This window comes from Rana temporaria, chromosome 1 (assembly GCF_905171775.1).
Source record: "Rana temporaria chromosome 1, aRanTem1.1, whole genome shotgun sequence".
In the NCBI taxonomy this organism is placed as follows: domain Eukaryota; kingdom Metazoa; phylum Chordata; class Amphibia; order Anura; family Ranidae; genus Rana; species Rana temporaria.
The window spans coordinates 479675367-479688832 of NC_053489.1; the positions used below are offsets into that span (position 1 = coordinate 479675367).

Consider the following 13466-nt stretch of genomic DNA (forward strand, 5'->3'; position numbering starts at 1 on the left):
AAAAATGCCATAAAAATACCCCCTATTTTGTAAACGCTATAACTTTTGCGCAAACCAATCAATAAACGCTTATTGCGATTTTTTTTTACGAAAAATATGTAGAAGAATACGTATCGGCCTAAACTGAGGAAAAAAAATGTTTTTTTATATATTTTTGGGGGATATTTATTACAGCAAAAAGTAAAAAATATTCATTTTTTTCAAAATTGTCGTTCTATTTTTGTTTATAGCGCAAAAAATAAAAACCGCAGAGGTGATCAAATACCACCAAAAGAAAGCTCTATTTGTGGGGAAAAAAGGACGCCAATTTTGTTTGGGAGCCACGTCGCACGACCGCGCAATTGTCTGTTAAAGCGACGCAGTCCCGAATCGCAAAAAGTACTCTGGTCTTTGGGCAGCAATATGGTCCGGGGGGTAAGTGGTTAAGTTAATTAGGTCAACCAGGTGCAAATTGTTACAATGTCTTCTTAACTAGTGGTTAACCACTTGCTTACTGGACACTTAATCCCCCTTCCAGCCCAGACCAATTTTCAGCTTTCAGCGCTTCACACTCTGAATGAAAGTTGCGCTGTCATGCAACACTGTACCTAAATGAAATTTGTATATTTACGTCACACAAATAGAGCTTTCTTTTGGCGGTATTTAATCACTGCTGGGTGATGGGTTCATAGTTTGTTATAACATTTTAAAAACAGGTAATTTTTCTCCTTCATTGATGTGCCGCTGATGAGGCTTAACTGATGGGCACTGAGAGGTCAGTGCAGCAAGAGGCTGCTAGCTATATGCACTAAGGTGGTCGGTGAAACAGTTTGTAGAAGACAGACAAGGGCCTGGAGTGTAAGACCAGAGCAACAGTGCTGCAAGTGAGAGCCAACTAGGCTGAATGTCATTTTGTTGATGGACAAAAAAATGCTGAAAATCCCTGAGAGGGAAACCTGTGTTTGTTTGCAGAACTTGCTTTTAATAAAAATGGGCAAACAAAGCCCTTAAGAAGAACCAGCAAAAGGCGGTGTCCTTAAAGCCCTACATTTGATGCTTGTCTACAATATCTATCTATCTATCTATCTATCTATCTATCTATCTATCTATCTATCTATCTATCTATCTATCTATCTATTTGTAGAGGTGTGTATATATATAGGGCCAGATTGACAAAGACTTACGCCGACGTATCTCGAGGTACGCGGCGTAAGTGTAAATATGCACCGTCTTATCTATGCGCCGTACCCACAGAAGCAGATACGCCAGAAAATAGGCTTCATCCGACCGACATAACTTTCCTATGCCGGCGTAACTTAGGCGCATATTTAGGCTGGGCGCATCTGTCGCTCCCATTGATTTGCTATTCAAATATGCAAATGAGGGAGATATGCCGATTCTCAAAAGTACGTTTCCCCGGCTACGCGCGTAGCGCGTAAGCTGTACGCCCGGCCTAAAGGTACCCCTCATAAAAGCAGGGGTAACTTTGCAACAGACTTGCACAGGTCAGCTGGAGAGCAGCTCCAGCAGCAGCGTTACAGACGAGCTGAGCAACTACACTTGCAGGACAACACATCTGTGTGCCAACATGCCAGGGGCAGCCGTGGTCATAGCACTACTGCGTCTACGGGCACATAGGAGGGCACGGGAGAGGATATACCGAACGCACATTGACGTCTTTGGCATGGGGGAATCGGAGGTGTATTGCATCTTCAGATTCAACACTGATGCCATCCTGGAAATAGCCAGAACCCTGCATGATGACTAGTGTTGCTCAAGAATATTCGTATTGCGAATATTCGTTACGAATATTGCATATTCGAGTATTCGCGAATAACTCGAATATCACGGTCAAAATTCGCTATTACGAATATTCGTATTTTTTCAAATTTATTTTTAAAACAGATCACATCCTAGTGATCTCCATCGACGTCTAAAAGCATTGCTGGTATGATTAGAGACCTTGGGCCGAGTAGCTGAGGCGATCCTTTTATGTTGCCGAATATTCGCTTTCGCGAATATTCGTATTACGAATATTCGCGAATACTTTCTCCGCCCTTCTTTTGCATCAGAGCCAATCAGAGTTCTCCTACCACAGTTGTCAGAGGTTAGCAACCTCCATAGCAAACAATAGGAACCTGCCTGCACGACCAGTATATAAGATCACTCCCAGCAGTATTTCAGTGCAGATTCACAAGGTGGCTAGAGAGAGTGGAGTGTTTCTGTGCGTTTTTCCAGTGTATTGCGATCTTAGAGCTTAGAGCATTGTGCTTCCTATAGTGCTTTCAGTTCTGAGTTTCCTGCTTCTATAACCAACTGCTTTTTTCAAAGCAAAAGACCCAACAGCTTTTCTAAAAGCTCAGATTTGTGTTGTTTTGTCCAGGTTAGTGTAGCTTAGTGTTAGATAGATTTCTGTGTAGTTAGTGTAAGTGTACATTTCTTTAAGGTAGCTTAGTTTAGTGTGTGTTTAGTCTCTGTGTTTTGTGTATAAAAAAAAAAAAAAAATAGCTTTAGTTTAGTCATATAAGTTTGTGTAAGTAGAGTTAGTGTTTAGTGCATATTAGTTTATTATTTGTAGTCCTCGTCTTTGTCCTTGTCAGTCAGTGTAAAAAAAAAAAAAAGAAATTAGCTTTAGTTTAGTCATATAAGTTTGTGTAAGTACAGTTAGTGTTTAGTGCATATTAGTTTAGTATTTGTAGTCCTCGTCCTTGTCTGCGTCCTTTAGTCTAAAAAAAAAAAAAAAAACCCAAAAAAAGTTTTAGCTGTAGTATTTTAGTTCCTATTTAGTAGCTGTCCGTGTCGTAGTCTACGTCTTTGTCCGTGTAAAAAAAAAAAAAAAAAGTTTTAGGTGTAGTAGTTTTATTCTAGTTTAGTAGCTGTCTACGTCTTTGTCTGAGTCTTTGTCTCCGTCTTTGTCTGCGTGCCTGTCTTGCTAAAAAAACAAAAAACCCTCCTTTCTCACATTTACCCCCCCCCCCCCACACATCAGCAAGCTGTCCAGGCATGCTGGGAGTTGTAGTTTTGCAACAGCTGGAGACACACTGTTTGGTAAATACTAATATCTGATCTTATATCCTAACTTTTAAACTAGTCTAAAATGCAGTTAAAGATAATGAAATAACAGTGGTGAAATTACTTACACTAATCAGCAGTTTTTCCTCACTGGATGATAAGTTACTCCCCACCATCTTCGCTTCGCTGGGCAGCACAAAATAGCGATCCGAAAATCGACTGGTAAAGATCCAGGAAATGATCTCCGTTCTCGCGTGTTCTTAGCGCGCATGCGCAGACGAGAATTTCGCAATCAATTTCGCAATCGCATTAGCGAAATTTCGCAAAATTTATTTTTTTGATAAAATATCACGAATATTCGATTTTAACGAATATTTCACGAATATTCGTCTATATATTCGTGATATATCGTGAAATCGAATATGGCGTATTTCGCTCAACACTAATGATGACATCACCAGCCAGACACACCGCTCACATGCAGTGCAGCCACTGGTCAAGGTACTGGCAACACTGCATTTCCTTGCCAGTGGATCTTTTCAGAATACAAGTGGAGCTGTGGCTGGTTTGTCACAAACCTTCATGAGCAGATGTGTGCACCAGGTTGTCCCCGCAATCCTCAGACGCATGTCCCACCACATCATCAGACCCACCCAGGAGCATCAGCGGAATAAGGCAATGACAGATTTCTACAGAATTGCAAGATTCCCACGCACCATCGGGCCATTGATTGCACACATGTGGCACTACAGCCCCCCCCCCGTGCCACAGAGCACATATACCGCAATCGTAAGCACTGGCATTCCATCAAAGTACAGGTGATAGCCGATACCCAATGCCTCATATGGCACGTCCGTGCCAAACACCCCGGGGGCCAGCCATGACAGCTACATATACCGTCAAAGCAACATCCCAACAGAATTTGAACAGAACGTGTATGGGGACAGCTGGCTGGTTGGTGAGTGACATGGGAGTCAGGCATGACTGTTCCCCCCCATGATGCAGACATTACGAGAGGCACATGCATGACTAACATCCTCCTGTCTTTTCCCTTCCAGGTGACTCTGCATATGCACTTGGACCCCATCTCATGACTCCATTCCGGAATCCCCAAACCACAGGAGAGAGAAGATACAATGAAGCACACGCACGTACCCGTGCAGTGGTGGAACGCACCTTTGGCCTCCTGAAGTCCCGTTTCCGATGCCTGGATAAGTCTGGGGGTACCCTGTTGTATTCCCCAAACTTTGTGTGCCAGATCATCGGTGCATGTTGCATTCTGCACAACTTCGCCATGAGAAAGGGCCTGGAGATTGACCTACGTGAGGACCTGACCCCTGAACCAGACAGTCCCCCCCAAACCGAGGCTACCCGGTCTGCTGAGGGAACAGCAGTCAGGAGATGCCTCACAGTAGGCATCTTTTCACATTAAACACACACATTCATCATGGGACAAGGAGAATGCACGCATGCACACCACTGTAGTCCCTAGCACACACCCGACATGCCCATTAAATTGGATTAGACCAAAGTACACCGCACGGTACTTGGGAGCAGCAACGCCACGTCAAGGCTCCAATTATGTTGCTGTATATTAATTCTACATTAAAAAAAATCAGACTCATAACCTGAGTATAATAATAAAATAATACGACTCATAACATGAGTATAATAATAAAATAATAAGACTTATAACATGAGTATTATAATAAAATAATAAGACTCATAACATGAGTATAATAAGCAAATCATATAACTGGCACTCATTTGCCCTGACGTGGACTACGCCTAGTGCCAAGGCTCCTGATCCTCTGTTGCCTGGGGGCAGCCGCGGGTGGGGGGTCATTGGGAGGAGGATCATCCCCCAGTCTCTCCCTGGCTGGCTGGCTTCCCTCCAAAGCCAGGGCTATGCGTGTGAGGACCGCATTTGTCTGATTTCCCACCGCCTCAATGGCTGCTGTATTGGCCTGTATGGCCACTGCCAGGCTCCTGACCTCTGCCACAAGGCCTGAATTTGTGGCATCCAGGTCCCTCAGGCAGGTCACTAATGCTGTGCTGTTTACACTGACCTCCTGCACACTTTCTGTGATGGCGGTAGTGTAAGGAGCCTGCTGGTTGAGGGCCTGCTGGACTGCCAGTGTGCTGGCAGCCTGGGTCTGGTCCAAGGAGGCCAGGCTGTCTGCCACCCGGCGCATGTCAGACGCAACAGAACCAACATGGTGGGTCTGCCTGGCCTGGTCCCTCAACAAAGTGGCTTCTAAGGACTCTGGATCACCCCTCGTCTTCCTAGTAGCCTTCCTGGGTGCAGGTGAGGCTTGGGGCCGACTGTATGGGGATGCCCTTGAGGGTACTTCCCTTATGGAGGAGGAGGAGGGGCTTCCCATAATGGTGGAGGCCCTTGGGGGGCTATCCCCTATGGAGGTGGAGGTATGGGAGGGTCCTGGGATGGTGGTCTCGTCCCCAAGGTAAATTCCATCCTCCAGAGGACCGTGCTCCTCCTCTACTTCCTCAAAATGAGATGCAATGACACTGTCCTCATGGGATGGGGTTGGTTGCCCAGCAGCCGAGGATGGGCCCGCTTCCTCCTGCACATCTGTGGATGACACAAAACATTCACATGTTGGAGGACCCACAGATTTGTCACATGTTCCCTCCCCCCCCCCACACATGCTACACACCAGATAAGAGATAAAACACACTTACCTGTCCTCAAGGGCTGATCAACAGACTCGAAGCCCTCCAGGCCCTCCACTTGCTCCCTCTCCAGGCACCTGGCTATGACCTGCTCATCAGGTGTCAGCGTTATATTCAGGGCTGGTCCACCTCCAGTGCCCCTGCTGTGCCTCCTCATCTTGGCCACCTTCTCCTTCACGAGACGTCGCAGGTCGTTGATTTTCTTGGCGATTTTTTCTGGGGTCCATTCCTCATGGCCAAGGGCATTGACCTGTGTTGCTATCTCAGCAAGGATCTGATCCTTACGGACCTTGCTGGTCGTGCCACTTTCCGAACCGTGAAGGTACTTATTGTGCCTTTACATGGCATCAATTATTATCGCCTTCTCCTCTTTGATAAAATTTTTCATCCTCCTTTGCTTAGGCCTAGGCACTGCTTCAGACATGTCTCTGAAATAAGAACACAAAAGTAGCCACACCAAACCAACCAAAGCTGCTGGTGTACTTTTGCACTCGACGGGCGCATGTCTGGGCGTATTTATGCCCTGGGCGTAAACGGTGGACCGGCTTATCTCGGGGGATACGACAGGCGTAGTTGTGCGCATGCGTAGAGGGACATGCTATCACGTGACGGCGCATGCGTCGTACGTTCGGCCCTTCATTTGCATGGGGTCACGGTTCATTTAAATGGATCACGCCCACTTCCTTCCCACTTTGAATTATGTTGGCTTACGCCGACTAATTTAAGTTACGCCGGTGCAACGCTGCGCGCATTTGCTCTCAGAATATGCTGCTTGCCTCTCGAAGTTTCGTCGGCGTAGTGCATCTTCGATGCGCTACGCCGGCATAAAGATGCGCCGAGGTACGTGAATCTGGCCCATAGTATCTCACAAATGTGAGTACATCCCTCACATTTCTGTAAATATTTTATCATATCTTTTCATGTGAAAACACTGAAGAAATTACACTTTGCTACAATGTAAAGTAGTGACTGTACAGCTTGTATAATAGTGTCAATTTGCTGTCCCCTCAAAATAACTCAACACAGCCATTAATGTCTAAACTGCTGGCAACAAAAGTGAGTACACCTCTAAGTGAAAATGTCCAAATTGGACCCAATTAGCCATTTTCCCTAGTTTCCTGCAAACATGAATTATTATTAATGTCCCATCTCATGTAATACATGAATTATGATTTATTAGCCACCCTATGCCCAAAAGGGGCACAGGGTGAACTTAGACCCAAGAGTTCTTAGGGCCACTGGCACAGGAGTATCCCCCATCCCTCAAAAGTCTCTGGGTGTCACGGGTCATCCTGTTACAGATGTGCCAAAAACTAAGAACAAAGCCACACAAACAAACAAAGTTCAATCAAAGCAAGTGGCTTCCGACATAGTCCCTGACCTAGGCCACGCCCCTTTGACGTGCTTCATCCCAGTTATATTATGGAGTACAAATCCTCTCAATCAGGGTGAAATGCATCTAAGTGGCATGAACTAGGGTAGGGATTATGTCGGCATATAAAAAGATTGGTTGCCCGAGAATCAAGCCATGATTCCAGGCAGCCTAGTATGGACGGCACTTCATTTATTTTTCTCCCAGCACTAGAAGCCTTTACCTCTCCTGCATTATCTGCAGCCCAGATCCGAATATTCAGCAACAAGCTCTACACGTCCTTAATCTACCAACCTATATCTACTTAAAGTGGAGGTTCACCCTAAAAACAAATTTTTAACATAAGACTAAGCATAGTAAGGGCATTTACTTTCGGCAGGTCTTTTTTTTTTTTTCTCCGTACATACCTTTATATTCTGATTTGGTCCAGGGCTTCCGCGTTCTGATGACTCCGGGACTGGGCGTTCCTATCCCTGCCTCAGGGTTCCGATGACTGCGGGACTGGGCGTTCCTATCCTCCGGTTTGATGATTGACGGCTTGTGAAACAGGTGACCTGTCGCACAACGCGCGTTACCAGATTTACGGAAATAGCCGAGCTGCAAGTCGGCACTATACGGAGCCTGCGCCCGCTGTGTAGAGCTGACTGAGCAGGCGCCACATAGTGCCGACTCGCAGCTCGGCTTTTTCCCGACATCTGGTGACGCGCGTTGTGCGACAGGTCACCTTTTTCACAAGCCGTCAATCATTGAACCGAAGGATAGGAACGCCCAGTCCCGCAGTCATCGGAACCCGGAAGCCCTGGACAAAAACAGAATATAAAAGGTATGTACGGAGAAAAAAATAAATAATTACCTGCCTAAAGTAAATGTTCTTAGTATGCTGGCTCTCCTAGATGTAATGTTTAAATTTATTTTTTTGGGTGAACCCCCACTTTAAATCATTTTTTAGGTAATAGCACTTTATCACATATACACCCCAATGTTGGTTTTTCACTGTCACCCCTTTTTTTGTCGGCACACATCATGATCGCCTTTTTGTCGATTTCTAAACATTTAGATTTTTCAATCTTTAGCATCACTTCATGCATCTACATACTCCTAGATGGTCCATATCACACACACATTGTAATTTTTCTTACATACTTTCACACAGTAATATGCACCTTTCATCAGACAAAAAGATTTTTTCAATTTTTCTGTTAATGGAGCACTCACATATTAATTTTGCATTAGGTATCATTCAATTTAATCCAATTACATTTCACTATATTAATTATTGATTATTATTCATTGACTAGTTACCCTAATGGGTCGTCAATGGGCAGTTCCAACATATTTTTTTTTGGATAACTTAATAAATTTGTTGCTAGTTCCTCTTTTATATATATATATATATATATATATATATGCCCTATAAATACTCATATATAATCTTATACTCTAGCTTAATATGCTATGATTTAATATATTTAATCCCCCCCAATAATATATGGCTAACCTATTGGGTGCTCATTACAGGCATCGCGTCTCCTGTTCCTCGGAGGGCGTTCACAGTGTGGTTCTCTGTAACCCCCCTGGGGTGTGTTCTTCCTTCCTCCCCACTGGGTTTGTGGGTGGCGTTCGTGAGGCTCCCTTAGGATTTCCTAACGCCATTGCCCATTTCTGGCTATGAGAACACCCATTCCATTTGTTAACGGTAAAATTATTTTCGGGTCATTTTATGTGATATGTATTAATATGTTTTTTTGATCTCAAACTTATGTAATGTGTATCTTTGTAGAATCAATTATCCCCCTGAAGAGACCACTTACAGGTCGAAACGCGTCAGGGTACGCACACCACGCAGCATAATGTAATGTTGTACATAATTGTTTCAAATATTGTGGAATTTGTATTGTATCACCAGATTCGGAAAGGGTTTTCTTGTAATTGTTATTGTATTCAACTTGTATGTCTTTGACAACCATTTAATAAACCATGTTTTACTTAATTACATCTCTACATTTCAATATTCTTGCTGTCCAAAGCCCCATGGGGAAATCTTCCCTTTTCTACATTATTCAATCTTGGGGTTCACAGCTTTCTTGTCTCCTTGTATATGTGTCTTTTCATAGCTAGGGATTATGTCAGTAACCAACTTCTTTGATTAAAATTATGGTGATATTTTATGAAAGTGAACCTTTGTTCTTTGTTTTTGCACTAGTGCTCCTAGGTTACTTGATAACATAAAGCGGTGCCCTCAATTAACTCTGAAAAAAGGATTTTTATGGCGAAAACAAAAGTCTTAGGCCCCGTACACACGACCAAACATGTATGCTGAAACTGGTCCGCGGACCAGTTTCAGCATACATGTTCGGTCGTGTGTAGGCGCGAGCGGGCCGAATTCCAGCAAACATTTGCCCGCCGGGCCTTTTCCCAGCAGACAAATATTCCTGGACGTGTTTTAAAACCGTCCGCTGGAATCCTGCCCGCTCGGACATGTACGGTCGTCAGTACAGACCTACCGTACATGTCCGAGCGCCCGCCGTCCCTCGCATGCATCGAATGACTTCGACGCATGCGTGAGAGCCTTTAAATGGCAGGCCCGCCCATGTCGCCGTGTCATCGCCGCGTAAACGTCGCGGCGACGACGCGGACACGCCCCGCGTATTGTTTACGCACGGACTTCTGTACGATGGTTAGTACAGCCATCGTACAGAAGCCCTCTGGCAGACATGTACGGTGAAAACGGTCCGACGGACCGGTTTCATCGTACATGTTTGCCCGTGTGTACCGGGCCTTATTTGTCTTTGTTTTGGAAACATTAGGGAACACTAGCAATTTTTTTGACCCTTCTAGATGGTCTCTCCATTCCCCCAGCCCACATCGCTGGCATAAACCCCTCAGTGATTTCTCATGGAAGAATAAATATTCATAGCCCAATACAATGACTGTTCTAGCTTTACCTACAGGAGAACACTCATCAGTAACCAGCAGAAGCAAATAATGTCTTTGGACTTAGGAGAAAGTGAATGATCCCAGCTAACGTATACAAAGCTCTAAGTGGCTACAGCCTAACTGCAAACAGCAAATTTGAATAGGGAAACTCCAGCTTAAGGCGGAGTTCCTATAAGGTAATTATTTACCGTAATTTACAAACACTATAGTTAAGCTAGCCAATGCTATAGATGGATTAAAATTTGACTGGTTCAGCAGGGACTGGCCAAATTTCAATTGATGTGTGGCTGGCTCTATTCACATGATCGACTTCGATCACTAGATCAACTTCTGTTGAATGGGAAAGATGGAAAAAAAATCTTGATCTATGGCTAATCAGTGTATGCTGACAGCGGAGAGTCCTGAAGTAAGAGTCCCTATCACAATAAATTCCCCCTCCCAACAAACAGGTCCTCAGTGCAACCTTCAAAGACAGAGTTCTACTCTCAAATCTTTATTGTAGCTGTGGCATCGTGGCAGGAGACAGGAGGCAGAGCAGATCTGGACTAAATCAAGACTTCTGAATGCCTGCCCTGGATCAAGGTCATTATTTTCTATGGTGTAGGTGGGCTGGCTGCCAGAACCATACCAAAGAATGATGGTGTGCATCGTATTTGGCTCCCATTCACCATGGAAATGAATGATGAGGTGCATGGGTAGGGGCAGGGCACATTGCAGCGATGGCAAATTGGCATTAATGAGGCTCAGTGATGCCTACTGGCCCCTTCACTTCCTGATACTGACCTCACTGCTCCTGGGGGGGAGTATATCTGAAATCTGGGGGGCATAGCCCTTCCCGGCACCCCCTGGGTTTGGAAACTGAAATTCCTAAAATTGTGCAAGGGACAGTGGGAACTGGGAGGGGATAATTTACCACAGCAAATTCTGTGGATCAATTACACTAAAGGCAGCAGAAGCTTAGAGTATATGGCTAGAGTCTACAGTGAAATACAAATCAATACAAAAAATGCTGTTTTATAAGCTACAACAGACCTACCCCACTAAGAGCCGGTTCACACAGCGGCGACCTGGGATCCGACTTGAAGTTGCCCCAAGTCGTCCCAAGTCATGTGGTTGAGAAAATCAATGGAAGTGAATGGAGCTGTCTTAATGTACACTACTGAAGTCGCTTAGACTTCAGAAAAGGTTCCTGTACTACTTCAATCCGACTTCTAGGCAACTTGTAGGCAACTTGTACCCATTGATTTCAATGGAAGTCGCCTCAGAAGTCTGATCACTGTCTTAACTGAAGCAACAATACAGGTAGATAACATACATTTCTCAGGCAAACCCCTCCCACCCACAGAGCTGATTGTTGTTTGATTGGCCACTGGAAAGCCTCCTGTTCTGGAGGCGACTTGAAGTTGCCTTGTAAGTTGCCTGATGATTCATACTCAAGTCATGTCCAAGTTGCCTCCCAAAGTCATGCTGGAAATCGTGTTGCCCCTGTGTGAACCGGCTCTAAGGCCTTGTACACACAATCAGTCCAAACTGATGAAAACAGACTGAAGTTCAGTTTCATCGGTTCAGACTGATGGTCTGATGTGCGTACACACCATCAGTTCAAAAACCGATCGGGTCAGAACGCGGTGACGTAAAACACACAACACGCTGAAAAAAACAAAGTTTAATGCTTCCAAGCATGCGTCGACTTGATTCTGAGCATGCGCGGGTTTTGAACCGATGCTTTTGTGTACTAACCATCGGTTTTGACCGACAGTCAGGCGTCCATCAGTCCGATTTTAAAGCAAGTTCTAAAACTTTGGTCTGAAGTCCGATGGGGCATACACACGATAGGTTTGGACTGATGAAACTGAACTTCAGTCCGTTTTCATTAGTTTGGACTGATCGTGTGTACAGGGCCTTAGAAGCATATAATATATTTATATATGAGCCAAACATAAATAAAAAAATCAACAAATATTTCACAGCATGATTTTTTGTACAGCCATAGAGACTTGCCTCCAACAACCTCTAATAAAATAAATTACACAAGTATTTTTCTGCCCTAGGCCAATACAGCAAAAATGTTCTTCTCAGGATCCCACCATGGAAAATGCTGTCTGGCACTGCACCTGACCTGAGGCTGCACCAGATCTTGACCTTAATCATGGATTCCAAATTCCAGGCACCATCTACTCCAATGACGCAAAGTCGGGAGGAAGAAAGTCTTTTGTGGCCAGCCCCAGAGCCTGCGCAGTACAGTCTCCTCTTCAAGGTCTCTGATTCCTCCCCTCTCTTCCTAAGCCTTTCACAAGCATAGGCTAGCTGCATACACAGCACTGGCAGCTCTGTGCGATTCAGTCACTGAGTGACATCACACAAACAACAGCGGCTGATTCTCAGTTTCAGTGATTCCAGTATGGATTTTGCAGTTGATTCTAAATGTCAGCATTGCAAGGTCAATTCTGGCAAGTTCCCATCTATGCTGTTGATTGGGGTGACAAATACTTAAAAGTTCACCTGAACTCTTCAATAAAAATTAATTAAAACAGAAAAGTGAACCTGAACCCAAAAAGTAAAGACCTGCTAACTTGTAGGGAACATCAAGAAATCTATTTTTTATCTAAACAGTACTTTTGTATTAAATTCCACCTGAAAAATATGTAATTCCTGACATGTGACTGCACTTAGATACTCCTGTAGCCTTAGGCTGGGTTCACACTATACTACATGGCAGTAGTACAACTTTCATCCTACTTTGCTCTGCAACATCGGTCCTACATTGGTCCTACATCCATCCGACTTTCATGAACAGGATACTACTTTGATCCGACTTTGTAATAGTCTGACTTGTTCTTTGACCAATCAAAACAATCCCAGAGTGAGATAAATTCCTTTTACTGCTGCTGTAATCACATGTCGGATGTCAAAAGTCGGATGGTAAGGACAAGGCTCCTACTTTGGTCTAACTTCAATGATATTCAATGGGCTGAAGTAGGATCAATGTCAGACCAAAGTAGTACAGGGAGTATTTGCGAAGTCACTCCGACATGAGTCGGACCAGTTAAGACGGCTCTCATAGGGAAACATTGATTTTCACACGTCATGCGACATGAGCTCCCAATGTCGGAGCGTGTGAACCCGGCCTTAGGCTGGGTTCACACTCCAGATGGATGCGGCTTGCAGCAGGGGTCCAGTGCGTCCCTGTTTTCCGTTTCAAGGACGAATCAGGGTCAAATGTTTGCCTGAATTCGGCCCTGAAACGGATCCAAATACGTACAAAGATGTGTGAACCGGCTCCAGAGAGAGCTGGTCACAATCTCCTGTCATGCTTATTGGATGCGGGGAAAACCACATCCGATTCAAACAAGTGTGAACCCAGCCTTATAGATGTTTTTATGAAACGTGGGATCATTTGAGGTTTTGCTGCCTCTAAGCTCTAGTTTCACAAAAGTTGGATTGAGCTATGGCAATGTCAGTCACTACTGTG

At 44.5% G+C, this 13466-nt stretch overlaps 1 long non-coding RNA gene across 1 annotated transcript; it reads left to right on the plus strand.

Annotated features, from left to right (window-relative positions):
- The first annotated feature begins 8579 nt into the window (after positions 1–8579).
- Positions 8580–9047, plus strand: LOC120918230. The gene is made up of 2 exons (XR_005744354.1): positions 8580–8753; positions 8838–9047. It is a non-coding gene; the product is annotated as an uncharacterized LOC120918230 (long non-coding RNA).
- Positions 9048–13466: the final 4419 nt, after the last annotated feature.